This window comes from Camarhynchus parvulus, chromosome 5 (genome assembly GCF_901933205.1).
Source record: "Camarhynchus parvulus chromosome 5, STF_HiC, whole genome shotgun sequence".
Lineage (NCBI taxonomy): Eukaryota > Metazoa > Chordata > Aves > Passeriformes > Thraupidae > Camarhynchus > Camarhynchus parvulus.
Window position 1 is genome coordinate 32,133,458 of NC_044575.1, and position 14,219 is coordinate 32,147,676.

Consider the following 14,219-nt stretch of genomic DNA (forward strand, 5'->3'; position numbering starts at 1 on the left):
AGCTGTTGAAACTACAGGTATAAGATGAATTTTTGATGATATTGTAAAATATCCAACTTGACTGCAAGGATTAAATCATATCCAACATGATGGCAAGGGTTTGATTATGTACAAAATAGATATAATTGGTGACCACACTGTCCCATCAAAACTGTTTGTTTTCATATTACTGAACTCCTGCAGACAAATAACTTTTGATAGAGATTCAGAACAAAAAAATATTTCCAAGAATTCTTCTATAAATAATCCACAGACCACACTCATTCTCAAAATATTTGGAATGAAAAATACTAGGTACTCAATGAAATAGACAGCAGTGAAACAGCAGAAGGTTTAGCTGACATTCATTCCTGGAAGTTTGGAACTTCCAAAAGCCATCATTCTACAATGCATTTCAATTTTAAGTCTCCAGAGTCCCTATTACAAAGTCAAAATTAATAAAAAGAAAATAAAGGAAGCTATAATGTTGTTTAAAAAAACATGTGAAATTTAACACAAAAGCTGTTAAAATAACATTACTGTCCGACACAAACCTAAAAATACAAGGGAATTCCGAACTAGGGCAGATGCAATAACCTTAACGCAACCCCGTTGTGCCTACCAATTGCATACATATGGTATGTAAAGTAACCCGCTGTTCTGAGACCCTCTGCTAGAGGACCATATGTGCTGCAATTGGTAGAGCACAGAGGAGCTGCCTGAGGAGTGCTTTGTCACTGCTTATACTAACTTTCTTCTTGGGTCACATACACACCTTCATTACATCATAGCCTGTTTGCTTCCACATTTCTGCTTTCTCCCTGACTTTGCATTTATTCTGCTAATTTTAGTTTTATTTGGTTTGATCATTAAGACAAAAATCTTGTCAGTGAGATTTTCCTGCTGACCACTATTTTACAGCATAATTGCATTAGTTGTCTCTTAACTGTAAGAATTTTCACCTCAATAAGTTTCTTATGTCTTCTAAAAAAATGGCATATATCTTGCTTTGGTCCTGTCATCTCAGTGAAAGTCAGTTTCACCCAAATTCAGAGGTGTTTGTTTGGCTCCTCCAAACTTCTTGATTAGTCTGAAAATAAATTTCTATTTAGCAACAACTCACTCTCTGGTACATAACAGATTTCAGCTGAAATATTTTGCCATATTATACTTTTGTACTTTTCACTACTTTGACTCTTTTCTAGGTAACTTAGTGCAGATTAACACCATCCATTTTCCTGTAAGCAGCAACATAGACAAGATGTATCTTTTACTCCATTAAGTATTTATACTTATCATTTATTATTAAAGAGGCTACATTCCTTTCCCCACCATTTTGAATGTCTTTTGAAAATAATTTAATAGGTTTAACGTAATATCTTAGAAAGAAAATGTTATCCTCCTGGGACGCTACACATGCCTACAAGCTCTAACCAGCTTAGGAAATAAGTCCAGGTAAAGTATAGCATAAAACAACAAAAAAACCTAATTAATAAATAATATACATGAAGTGTGCACATGGTAGAATGCACACAAAACCCACAAATGAACTGTGGGATAGCAGTTGGCAGAACATCAAGTTCAAGGTATTTTGATATTTTTGTGATTTTATCATGTATAAAACTCATTAAAAGGAACAAAAAGGGCAACAAAGAGTGCTCTGGAATTCTGTTTTATTATCTAGCTTCCAAAATCCTTCACTGAGTTTTGAGTGCTTATTTCAGCACTCACTGCAGGATGGAGACTGTACAAAGGTGGATTTGTTTTCCTATAGTCCCAGGACTTTCCTAGTGCTGGATCAGTGAGGCTGGAAATGGAAGCAGCCTCAGGCACTTTGCTCTAGGCTGCTCTAATTTAAGACAGTTACCAAAGACCTCTGGGGGCCAATTTATGGGTAAGGTGTCAACTAGAAGTATGAGCTGTATAGCCTCCCCTCATGGAGTGGTGCAGAACTCTTGCAGTGCCTCCACATGAGGGAAGGTTTCCTTTTTCTTGGTGGGATCCTAAATGTTAATCAGATCTGCATGTGCACACTTCAAGGCAGTACTGGATCTTATCCAGCTGTGTCTGGCCCAAGAGTGCAACCAGGACATTTCAGTAATCAAAACTAAGAAAAGAACTGTATAAAACCATAGGATTTTTTTCAGGACAGGAGAAGAAAATGGAATATATTCTATCTCTTTCAGATAGAGTTTCATAGTCCTTTTGATTTTGGGGAATAAAAAGGTGGTAGGACATAATGATCTCAAGCTACTTTATGCATATTTATGCAACTAAATGGACCTGTCACCATGTTCCAGAGAAGGCCAATGACAAACAGGACTTCTCTTGAGCTTTTACAATAAGAAAATGCAAGGAAAAACAGTTTTCCCTGATTTTACATTATTTTAGACTCCTTCACACTTTCTTTTCACTCCAGCCATTCCCCTCTTTTGCTGATATAGTTTCATAGGGGCTACAAAGAGAAGAAGGATAAGATCTATTAAAGGCCATGTCAGATGAAGCCAGGGTCAGAATCATGTCTAGTAATAAATGGAGCATCTAAACAATGCAATATTTGTAATTCTTATTTCTTCATAAATTTTTTTTGGTAGTTGATAATTGTGCCATTAGTATTAATATTTTGATTATTCTCTCAATATGATAGGGTTGAATTGAGCTCAATACATAAATCGTTACACATTCTGAGCATCTCAGAAGCATTGGTTCAGTTTCCTTGTGAGATTGAAAAGGATGAAGAATTCCTGGCTAGGTGTAAGCTGCTAAGATCCCGTTGACATAATGTTGAATTGAAGTAGACCCTAAGACAAGGAACAGCTTTAAAGAACAAAATATCCTTCATGAAACACTTGGTTCTTATCCAGGTTACCTCTGAAGTAAGTTTGAAATTAATTTGTATTCTTTTAAGAATGCCTTTCTACTTTCTACTTTTGAAGGCCCAAAGTAGACTACATCAGCAAAGAATTAAATTTTGGCTTTGGAAGCTAATTCACAGTAAAATTTGAGAGGTTTTAGTTTTGTATATCCCATTATATTCAGGAAGCATGTAACTACATCTGGGAACTATAACCTTATGTTGTTTGCAATCTCAGGTGTGAAGATATGCTTATCATGGATTAGCTTCTTAATTTCTTAAAAAACATCCATATCTGATGATAAAGTACTGTAGACAGTAACCTGACAGGCATTGTGCTAGACGAGATGCGCTTTTTAGTCAACTTCCTTTTTATTTTCAAACGTTTCTCCTTTCACTCTTGTGGCCTATAGCTGTGCAAGTGGATAAGTGGCTCTTTTAGATCTGATGCCAACATCAGTCTACAAATTGGCAGATGGTGCCATGAGGCGAGGCAGTTAGTTGGCAAGCCCCCCACCCCCTGCCCTGCAACCAATTTAGCTTCTTATGTTGGCATGGATCCTGCCATCCTGAGCCAGTGCCCAAACTAGGCCTTCTAGTGTGTAACTCAATATGCTACTGCTTAGCCCTAGGACAGCTAATCATGTATTCTTTCAAAATTGATGTGAATTAATTAGGCACTGTGGGCAGGGTCTGAAGGGGAGAAAGTGCATGGTCCTACTAAGTAGAGCAAAGCAGAAACGCATTCCCTGGTAAAACAAAATGCCCTCCCCTTCTGCCAGTGGCTAAGCACTGCCATTTATTTACTCCTACATCACCTTTCTGTTGAGCAAGATCAGGTTTGATCTGCTGGGTACTCATTAAGTTGCAACATATTTGTTTTGTTAATTGGCACCAACATTCTGGATTTTTTTTCCCCTGGCAAATATAGATCTTCTTGGCAATTGTGCACCCCAAGAAAAGAAGGAAGTGGAAATCCAGTGCCATATAAGTGTAATTAGCTTTAACTGGAGAAACAGAAGCTGGAGTTCAGACAAGCTTGCTGGCTGAGTTATAGGGGAAACTTTACCAGGAAGTGCTGCTGTGTCAGTGGGAAAGTACTGTAGCTATGGATACTGGGGACCGCTGAAATATAATTCAGCTACATAAAGGCCTAAGCAAAATGAAACAAATCACTTCCTTTCCAAAACTTTAGATATTAAACTCACAGCATTAGGCCAAAAACGGAAACCCTTTCAACTGACAGAGTGACAGGCTCATAAATTTCACCACAAAACCTTGAAGTGGGAAGGACTCTCTCCTGGAGCCAGGTTTCTCACCAGGGACCCTCTGTGGACAACGGCATGTTTGCTCAGGCATTGGGAGCTGGGATGCAGGCACTAAAGAAGGTTTGATTCTTTCCTAGTGTCTTGGAGTTTCATTCCAACTTGCCAGGAGATGCCATATATACAAGAGAATTCAAGTAGTGGAAAAACAGAAATACTATTTTTAGGCTTCAAATACAGAAGACAGTAAAAATATCCTTTCAGTTCTATTATTTCTTTTTTTAAAGTAAGCTAATCCTTCATTGGGAATAACCTATTTAATGAACAGCAAAATTACTTTAAAGATTCAGCTGAAAGCTTTTTCTGAGAGCTTCTGCTTCAAAGGCTTCAACAGTTGTGTTCACCATTGTGTTTGCTTTGCTTACAGTTAGGTTAGAAAAGCAAGTAATGACTCCTGTGCAAGCAGTGCATCTGACAATCATCAAACGTTTTTGTATAAGGCTTCTAAAACTACAATTCTTGTTATGGGCCTTGTATAAAGCAGTTCCAGGATGGTGCACAAGTAAAGTAACAACCACTTACATGATTCTGCTACTCTATTCACCATGGCACCATTTTATAAGGGCATACAAAATTGCAGATGGAGAAGAAAATATGGACGCATTTTGTTTTATGCAGGAAGCATGCAGGTGAACGAAGCGAAGTTGTTACTTCTTCTGGTGAAGCTCAAGGAAGGATTTTTCACAACTTAAGCTGACTTCCAGAAAGAAAGATAAGGATTTTATATAAATAATAATTAGAAGTATTAGGATTTGTGGGATTTTTTTGACTCAGGTGGTTTGTTGCTTTTGGGGGTGGAGGACAGGGGATTGTGAATCCAAAAAGGATTTATAGACAGTAAAGAGAATACAAGAAATACAGGAAAGTAATGCTGAACTATTTGAATTATTAGCACATTTCTCCTGTTCTTTTCTTCACTTTTATTCTTTTTTCCTTCCACTGGGGAACAGCCTGATCAGCAATATGAATTTAGTTACTTACCTATGTATGCCCTCCCTTCTGCAAATAATTCACTTAAACAGCATGTAAAAACCCCCACTACTCTCCAGAGCAGCAAGAAAGTGGGATTAAAGACCCATGGGAACTGTTTCTAACATCTTACAAAAAAGAAGAAAAGTCACAGGAGCAATCAAAAATAAAGGTCTTAGACATGACAAGGAACAGCAAGGAAATTAAAAATATCTCCAGCAGAAAGCTGAATCCAAAATGTAGAGGTTGCACAGGTGCCACACACATAAAGCAAAATAGCAGAAGTTAAATACAAATCTAAGAGAGAGAGTGAAGGCAGAAAAGAAGAAAAATGCTATCATGTAAAGGCAATGAAAAACTCATCATTAGACCTGACACTGAATTTAAGGCTAAATTATACCATGAGAGCACAGCCTAAAGCAAGGGCATACTTCAAGAATCATAACTTCATAATAAAGTACCTAGATGCACAGGTTCAAGCAGAGGGAAATAGATTAAAAGTATACCTCCTATAGGTAATAAAGATTTCCTTACTATGGAAATTGTCCCAGCATATACCACAGTTGAGAGGGCCACCATACTCAGAGTGTCACCACAGCATATCAGAAAGCTTCAACCCACACAGAGTGACACCATACCACAGCAAAAGGCATCTACTCATACAGAGTATCACACTTCAGAAGACCTCAAGCATCTGCTTTTCTTCCTCTTCAGCCCAGCCTTTTATACCTCTGATGTTGATGCACTGCACTTGTGTGCCCTGTGTTCCCTTTGGTGCTTGGTCAGTGCCCCTGGGCACTCCATGGCCCATTGCTGTCAATGCTGCTCGCCTGCTGCTCACAGGTGTAGCCCACTGGGATGAGGCTGGCCCCAGCCCCACTCCCAATTACCACAAACTGTGTGCCTACAGGAAAGGTTTCTAAAATATTTTACAAAATTAAATGTTAGGTTAGAAGTCAAAATAGCTGTACAGTTTTAGACTTGTATGCCTATCAGAGACACAAAGTTTCAGCCGTAGTTTTTGAGAGGGTAGGAGAGGAAATTTCTGGTTTTTAGAATGTGTCCTAACAAAATATTTATTTTTAAAAAATTAAAAATAAATTTTATCCAGTCATCATTGAAAAATTATGCTGTGGCATAACCTTGGCCACCCAGTCTTAACAGCTGTTGTTTGTACTGGTGGGAATAACAAAGCTGAACACACACGAGGCATTTGAAACTGCATTTTTCACCACAGACAAAGTACCGTTATCTGCAAAAGGGGAAAAACAAAGTGCCCTACTTCATCTGTAATGCTGATTTCAACTGATTAACTAATTTTTAACTCTAGAACCAGAACTTATGTTCTTTTTTTGGTCCTTTATCTCACTGTACATTGAGGTAGGTACTTAGAAATATGTCTAGCATTTTTCAAGCACTGTAAGTCTACACTAACAATATGACCACAGAAGAACAAATGTGAAGGCCAGTAAAAGCAGTAAGTCAGTATTACCTTGTCATGCCAAAATGTCAATGTGCATTAATTAAGATGTTTAGGACCAGATAAACTCCAAGGTGAACCTTACAGGTTTGTACTCAGCTTTAACATACTCGGCATTTATGGTGATTCATGGAGAATCGGCTATCTAGCTCCCACATTCCTGACCTGCATTTCCAAGTGAGAAGTGAGTTCGTAGATTGATGTGGCAAAAAGATTTTGGCATCTTAATAGGATGCAGAGGAATTAAAAACTCTGCACTTGGAAAGCAATGACCCCGTAAAAAGTAAATATTTAATATCAGCAAGTCCAGTATTTTGCAATACATAGTTTTTATTTTCCAACACTACTCTTCAGCAGAATTACAAGCAAATTGGAGTGTTTGGTCACTAAATACAAAAGATTAAGATTTTTCTTCATTGAGCAGTTATGATTTATGCTTTATTTTGTGAATAATTTTTTTTCTGATGATCCCTGTTATTCTGAGTTTTTCTTTCTTTGGGAGAATAGTTTTGGAAGTGAAAGTTTCCTTTTGCACACACTGATGACCAAAGCAAAATATATTGCTTCATAATGCCCAAGTGCTTTTCTGATATTGTTACATTGCTTTTAGGAAAGACTAGGGTATATTCTGTGACTGGTCAAACAATTGTTCACTCCAAACTAAAGACCATCTGATAATGTCAGTTGTGTTGTACTGTGCTTTTATGCTGTGGACGCTTTTATGCTGTTTTCCAACAGAAAACAGAGTTTAACTGTGTTTTAAATATTTAATTAAAGGAATAAAAAATACTGAATCTTAACAGCTTTTTAAATATAATTCATAATCCAAAAGTGATTTTAATGTGTTGGCTTCAAACTAGCAGCCTGACAATAATTTATTTTCCATATATTGCTATATTTAAAGTTATTTGAATGCCAGATTAATGCAATGAAGAGGTACTATTTTAATTTAAAAAATAAAACAAAAAACAAAACAAAACAAAAAAAACCCTCACAGAAAATGGCTTAAAATATATAGACAAATTAAGTATCTTTTGAATATCTATTTTACTCCTTGGTCCCAGGCAAACAATGGACCTATTAGCAAGAGCACATTACTATGCTTGGCGATATTTCATATGGTATTTGACAATCCATAGGGGCTACTTCTCCTTCTCCATAAATAAGATATATAATTTAATGGGTCTCTTTTATCTTACACATCATAGCAAATCTACAAGAACATCACTTAACCTCCTCTAGCCATCTTTCACCTGCCATATTCTCACAGTCATGAATAAACCAAAATTATAATACTTTAGATTTTTGTATAATGAATATGTATTTTCACATGTTAAACATTGTCCCATCCACAGCAGATTTCAGACTGTCAAATACATTAAAACTACTGATTTGAAGAATGTATAAGACTTTCAAACATCTTGGGGATATGCAAAACATTATGAAATCAAGTGACTGTGAGCTATGACCCACATACTTCAGCTGTAAATTTCCAAAGTCAAATATGTACTGGAAATGTTATGCTAATAGTTTCTTGTTCCTTCTCATGTAACTGCCTCAGCAGATCAACATGACAGGTGTCACATGCCATGTTTTGTGAGCCACAGCATTGCTGATAGCAAGAAAATGACAACTGGGCAATTGATTGCCTATTTCTTATTGATGACTATACAAAAATCCAACCGTACCACATCCTTAATTCCTTCCAAACTTTCACATCAGTTAGTCTAAGAACTAATGTAAGCCCTTCTCTCTTTCTTAGGAATTTGGAAAGCATGAGGAAAGCTCCTGAGTGGGTGTAGTTTGGCATAGGTTTTAAAAATGACATTTTTACAAATGGCATCCATGTCAAGTTATATTGCTTGAGAACCTGGTTTTCATTTTAAAAAATGCAGAATGCTTAGATAGATTACAGCCATTTGCTTAGCTGATATTTTTTCTGACATTGTATGATTATTTGTGACTTTTTGAAAGAATCAATCCTCTTTGTTATACTAGGCAAGAAAATGATGAATGCTTAAAAAATATGAACTTGTATAAAGCCATGAAAAGTGGAGAAAAACGGAATAGTTGTATTCTGCTTTCAAGGCTATTGTAAAGCAAGACTTGAAATCTTACCAAAAAGACTTTTCCCTAGGATTTCTTTTCTGCACAACCTTCAGACACACACCTGAAGTTATGGATGGTTGCTCAGACAAGACTCAAAAATCTAAATCTTGTGATTTGACTTACTTGGTAAAATACTTGTTTCGTGATTTATTGCTATTCACTTTCAAAAAGTGCTGCATTTTATGTGTGATTTCTATTGTGATAATGATGAGAAGCACCAGCCAAGATGCTATGTGAATGCAGAACAAGGAAGTTGGTCTCAAGCAATAGACATCTGTACAAAATAATTTCCCTTTGCAGCTGTTCAGTATCATGCAGATGCCAATTCTAAGACACTGAGAATTGTGATGATCACGTTTTGCAGGTGCTCAAAATGGACACAGCTGCTTTTAAAAGACATGGATGTTTTCAAATTATCTGTGTTTCCTAGTATGTTTTACAGCTCTCCGGTCTCCCACATCTGTGCTATCCACTTAAGCTGCAAACTATTTGGTGCTGTTGTGAAAGAGCGCTGCATATTTGCCCAGCATGCTGGTTCTTAGATTGTCCCTTAGCACTTCTGCAGAAACCAATCAAACTGAAATTTTGGCTTAATGCTGTTGTAACAGAGAAAGGTTTGTCAAGATACTGTAGGTTCAATGAGCCTTTTAACATCAGTGTGTCATAGGAACATTAAAAAGTCAGAAAATTCTCCCACCCAAATTCTCTTGCCATAACAGAGCCAGATAAACCTGCGTTACTCCTGAGACATTTGTGCCTAGTGTGCTCCTGAAAACTTTCATTCCCAGAAAAGTGAATGCTATCTTTCCCGGTGATATGTTCTACTTTAGGAATATTGCCCATAATATCCAATCTGACTCTCCTTTACTGTGATTTTAGTGAATGGCTTTCCTCCAATCAACAACACAGAGCAAATTCCTCCTTTTTCTTTTCTGTTTGCTCTAGTAGAACATGCTGTCTAAATCTTGGATCATTATTTCTGTCCTCTCGATTGTCCCAAGGACTCATCCCTTTCTTGACTGCCGTACCGAACTCCCATAGTACCAGTTAAAAGAAAAGGATTATTTTATAATAATAATAGCAATTAAAAGAAAAGGATTATTTTATGTGTCCAGCTTGTGCTTTCTATGGTATTCCCCTTTTTAATTCATACTTTTCATAACACTAGCTTATCATAACTACAAACACTAAATTTATTCCTGCAAAACATTCTTATAACATACCTATGTATTCTCTACTCTACTTATGAGTTAGTATTCCACCATAACTCTTCATGCTTCTGAAGACATTCACTTTAGTACTTCTAAAGAGAACACCTCTTTTTCAAGAGCATTTGATTTATAATCCTGTTTTCCTGTTTACTTCTGGATACTTAAGCAGCACGCTCTTTCCATCAGACAAACCATTAGCCTAAGCCTCAGTGTTATCTCAGAGCTCAGGTATCATCTCTATTTTTCTTGGAGAGACATGCAATTTAATCTGTATTCCTTTGTAATATTAGACACAAAGTGATTAGGTAAACCAGGGGATTTGTGTTTTGATGAAGATATAAGTGGGGTAAAGTAGAATTAGTCAAGTTCATGGAATTAAATCCATAAAGCCAGTTCTAGTCTTTGACTCTAGAGATTTTTAGGGCACATGTTGCTGTAAGCCATAAATAAATAGTGTAGTGTATGCGGTCTCCATAATACTTCCATTATTGCTATGCCTGCTTGGCTCCTGTACCAGGGACAGTTATAAAAACAGGTTCAGACAAACCTGTAGGGTGACCCACTTTTACAATTTTAACTAGGATTCTCTATTCAAATCAAACCCTACTGATGTAAATGAGATATAAATCAAACTTGTGGGCCCTAGTGAAAATGAAGACTGTATATGAAGCAGAATCAGAAAAAGACTCAGAGAGGATGAGACCTAACACTATGTAAACTATTTCTTAAAATATAAAAAATGATAATGTTAATGACTAATGATACAGTTAATTATATATCCAAATTAGTAGCAATAAAACCTCATGCACTATACAGAGGTGAAAAAATAATTTCAGAAGTACCATTTATTTCACTGAGATGAGAGCTTGAACTATGGAAAACATTTATGATATTATAAAGTAAAAAGCTTTTTTCTATTAGCATTACCCTTATTGCTTCTCTCATTCTTGCAGCATAGTACAAAACTGATTACAAACTACAATTTTCATCTGGATTTCACTGTGTTCTCTTTAAGTTATCTTTAGTAATACTCTAGGCCTAGCTTTTAATGTTATACTGCAGATTTCTGAGAAAAAATGGTGACATTCATTCACTTAGTGGAAGAGAGCAGCCCAACAAAGACAAGAATTGACAGAAATCCCAAGTAAGCTATTGTGTCACATTGCAAGCCTACATAGAGAAACCTATGCTCAAATTAAGTTCCTCTTAGCACTAATCATATGATGACTACATCCTTGTCAGTGATACCAAGCGATGGTGACTTTTCAGATGCATACAATTCAGTTCATCCTACACTTTAACAAAAGGTATATTTTAAGAATTCGAAGATTTCGTGAATACAGTATTGTATGATTTATAATAGTTATAAAAATATTTAAGAGATCCTGCAAAAGAATTTTAATATCAAAGCAAAGGAAAAAATGAGGGAACTCCAAAATGCTTGCTGTGGTCACAGGATCAAAACCAAACATTGGAAAGCTGCTGATGCTTTGCATACCCATGATGATTGCATATCCATTTCTTGGAAACTGAATAGGAGAGATGTTGGCAGGATTTAGATTTTGTAGTGGAAATGCAAGATTCTGAACTGTTATGTACTAAGAAAAGCTCCAGTGAGTGGCTTTCAACAAAATCAAAGACATCTCTCAGGCCCAGTGTCATTAGTAGACTGGCACAAAAGAGACTGGTCCTGGCAGAGCACTGCTCTTGTTTGAGCAGTCCCACACTGAGACTGAAAAACAAACAACCTTGTCAACAAACAAAGTCTTAGTGGCAGATTAACCATGGGCTGGGTGTGCTCTGGGTCATGCTATGGAAGGAAATACACTGTTGCCCAAAATTTGCTCTCTGTTTCTGGAGAATGTTTCTCCTTGCAATGTGGCTATATTTTAATGCATTCAGTCCAGACTTGCCACTTTCCTCTTTACACAGGATTTGATGGCAATTCCTAATTTTCATGGCCTTTGATAGATTCACTGCAGGTGAAATCCCTTGTGGCTAAAAGGTCTCCTTCCCAACTTCTTGACTCCTTGCTCTCACATCAGGGTGATTTATAGAACAAGAAGCATGTATTGTCTTGCTGCCAGCAATGGGATTTTGGAACAATATGCTCAAGTACTTATTCACTGTTCTCACAAGCAAACAACCTTATATCTCAGAGTATTATGAAGCCTTAGACTCACAAGTCTTTGAGGTACCTTTACCTCAAAACTCGTTCATATAGAAGAGCAACACACATTTTTGAGCTTTTTTTTATTCTAAAACAGAAGACAACTATGACAGCTTGCCTATAATTTACCAAGATTTTCCATTTGATGCAGGAGTATATTCATGTTAAAAAATATGCTTAAAGATTTATGGCATTTTCCTCTAAATTCAGATGCCAACCTATAGATGGTTTCAGACAGATTTTTCTGCCCCAGATGATTAAGGGTTTTCTACATTTATAAAATACATATATATACATATACACATATATATTTATACATGCATATATATATACTTCATAAAACACCCAGCTGAAACAAAAGCATGAGTAAATCATTTGTTAAAGCTTAAAGGCTATAACATATATAATCAACAGGCACCAAAATATATTCACTGAGGAACAATAAACTGTAATAGGAAAAGATTTGTAAAATATTTAATGGACATAATGAGACATAGCCTATCATTTCTCTAAGTGTAGCACAGATATATATAACTTTCCAGGACATCTTCAGTATGAGCAAGAAGATTAATGGATAGTTGGATACTACATTATACTAGTCTAAGTTGGAGGATAGGATGATGTTCACTCAGAGAGAAGAAGCCATGTCTCTGATAGAATAGCAGTTATTAGAGCAGGAGAAAAATGCTCAGATGAACTAAAGAATACTGAACAGAAAAGTAGAAATCTGTATTTAAAGTCCACTGCAGTTAGATTTGAATCTGGTTAATTAAAAAAAAGAAAAAGAGGAATGTAGGCATAAAACTATCAACAAAATTTTCAGTTCCTAACCATCTTTCAGTTCCTAACCATCAAACTGAATAGGATTTCATCAAATTTCCCACCTCCATATTAAAAAATAAGTTTATCTCCGTTATGTTTTGAAAAAAAAGGTAGGATCTTGCAAACTGCCTGAAATAATAACTAATTCTGGTTTGTGTTGCCCCCAACATTTCATTTAATTTTGCATCTGACATAAAAAAGGCCATTGAAAAACACTCTGGAAAAGTGCTTTGTATATGACCCAAGGAGAAACTCATAATGAGTCAGTCTTCTGGTCTGTGCTCTCTTGCTGTGCTTCCTGCTCTGCACGTATGACAAAGGACTTTGCTTTTTGCCTCTGATATGCCAGGGTGGAACAGGGACCAGGGTTTGACATATGCCACCCATGACATCTCTTCACAAGAGCAGAGGTAATCTAGCACTAAACTGAAAATAAGGCTGGGGCCAAGTATTAGCATGGGGATGACATAGACATAATCGCAAGGAATTAACTGTAGAAAAAAATATTTTACTTTGTTTCTGTTTTATAGAACATCAACAGATGTACCATAAGTCATATTGCAGTAGTTAAATAAGAGTTTTTCTGACTCTGTGCTTAGCAAACCATTTTTACTGCAACCTAGGTTTTTATAAAATGCCTGTTGACATGGACCTATCAAGGTCCATGTGACAAGTTATAACCTAAAAGTCAAAAGGGAAATAGTCACACAACAAAAAATATCAAAATATTTTTACATGGCATATACACCTGAAACCATTTGGAAAAGCAAAAATCCACTGATTTGTGCAAATAAATGGAAATGCATTTTTATGAACAGACACGCTATCTTTAATTGCTCATTCTTTGTGGGCAAAACTATGCCATAGCTGTAAATGTATATCTTTAAACACGTAATGCATCATGCAGAGAAATTTATGAAATGTTGGCTGCTCTTTGAAAAACTGGGCTGGGATATGTACTCAGTCTGGTTTTCTCCTTTCATACCTTCTGTTCTTTATTTTTTGTTGCTCCTCTGTATGAACTGTCAATAAAGGCCTCAACATTTCTAAAGAGTAAGCTAATTTTTCTAGCATCTATAAAGGGATACCATTTGTTGGATGATTCATTTAAAAAATCACAGAATGGTTTATACTAATTTTTAATATTTTTAACTAATTTCCTAATGTAATATCCACATTCTACAATTTCAGTTTATCTTCAAGAGGAAAGAAATGAGGATATATAAAATTCCCCATGATTTTGTTTTACTGAGGGGCTGGAATTGCAGCATGCATGAGACTTGCACATGCTACTTCAAGG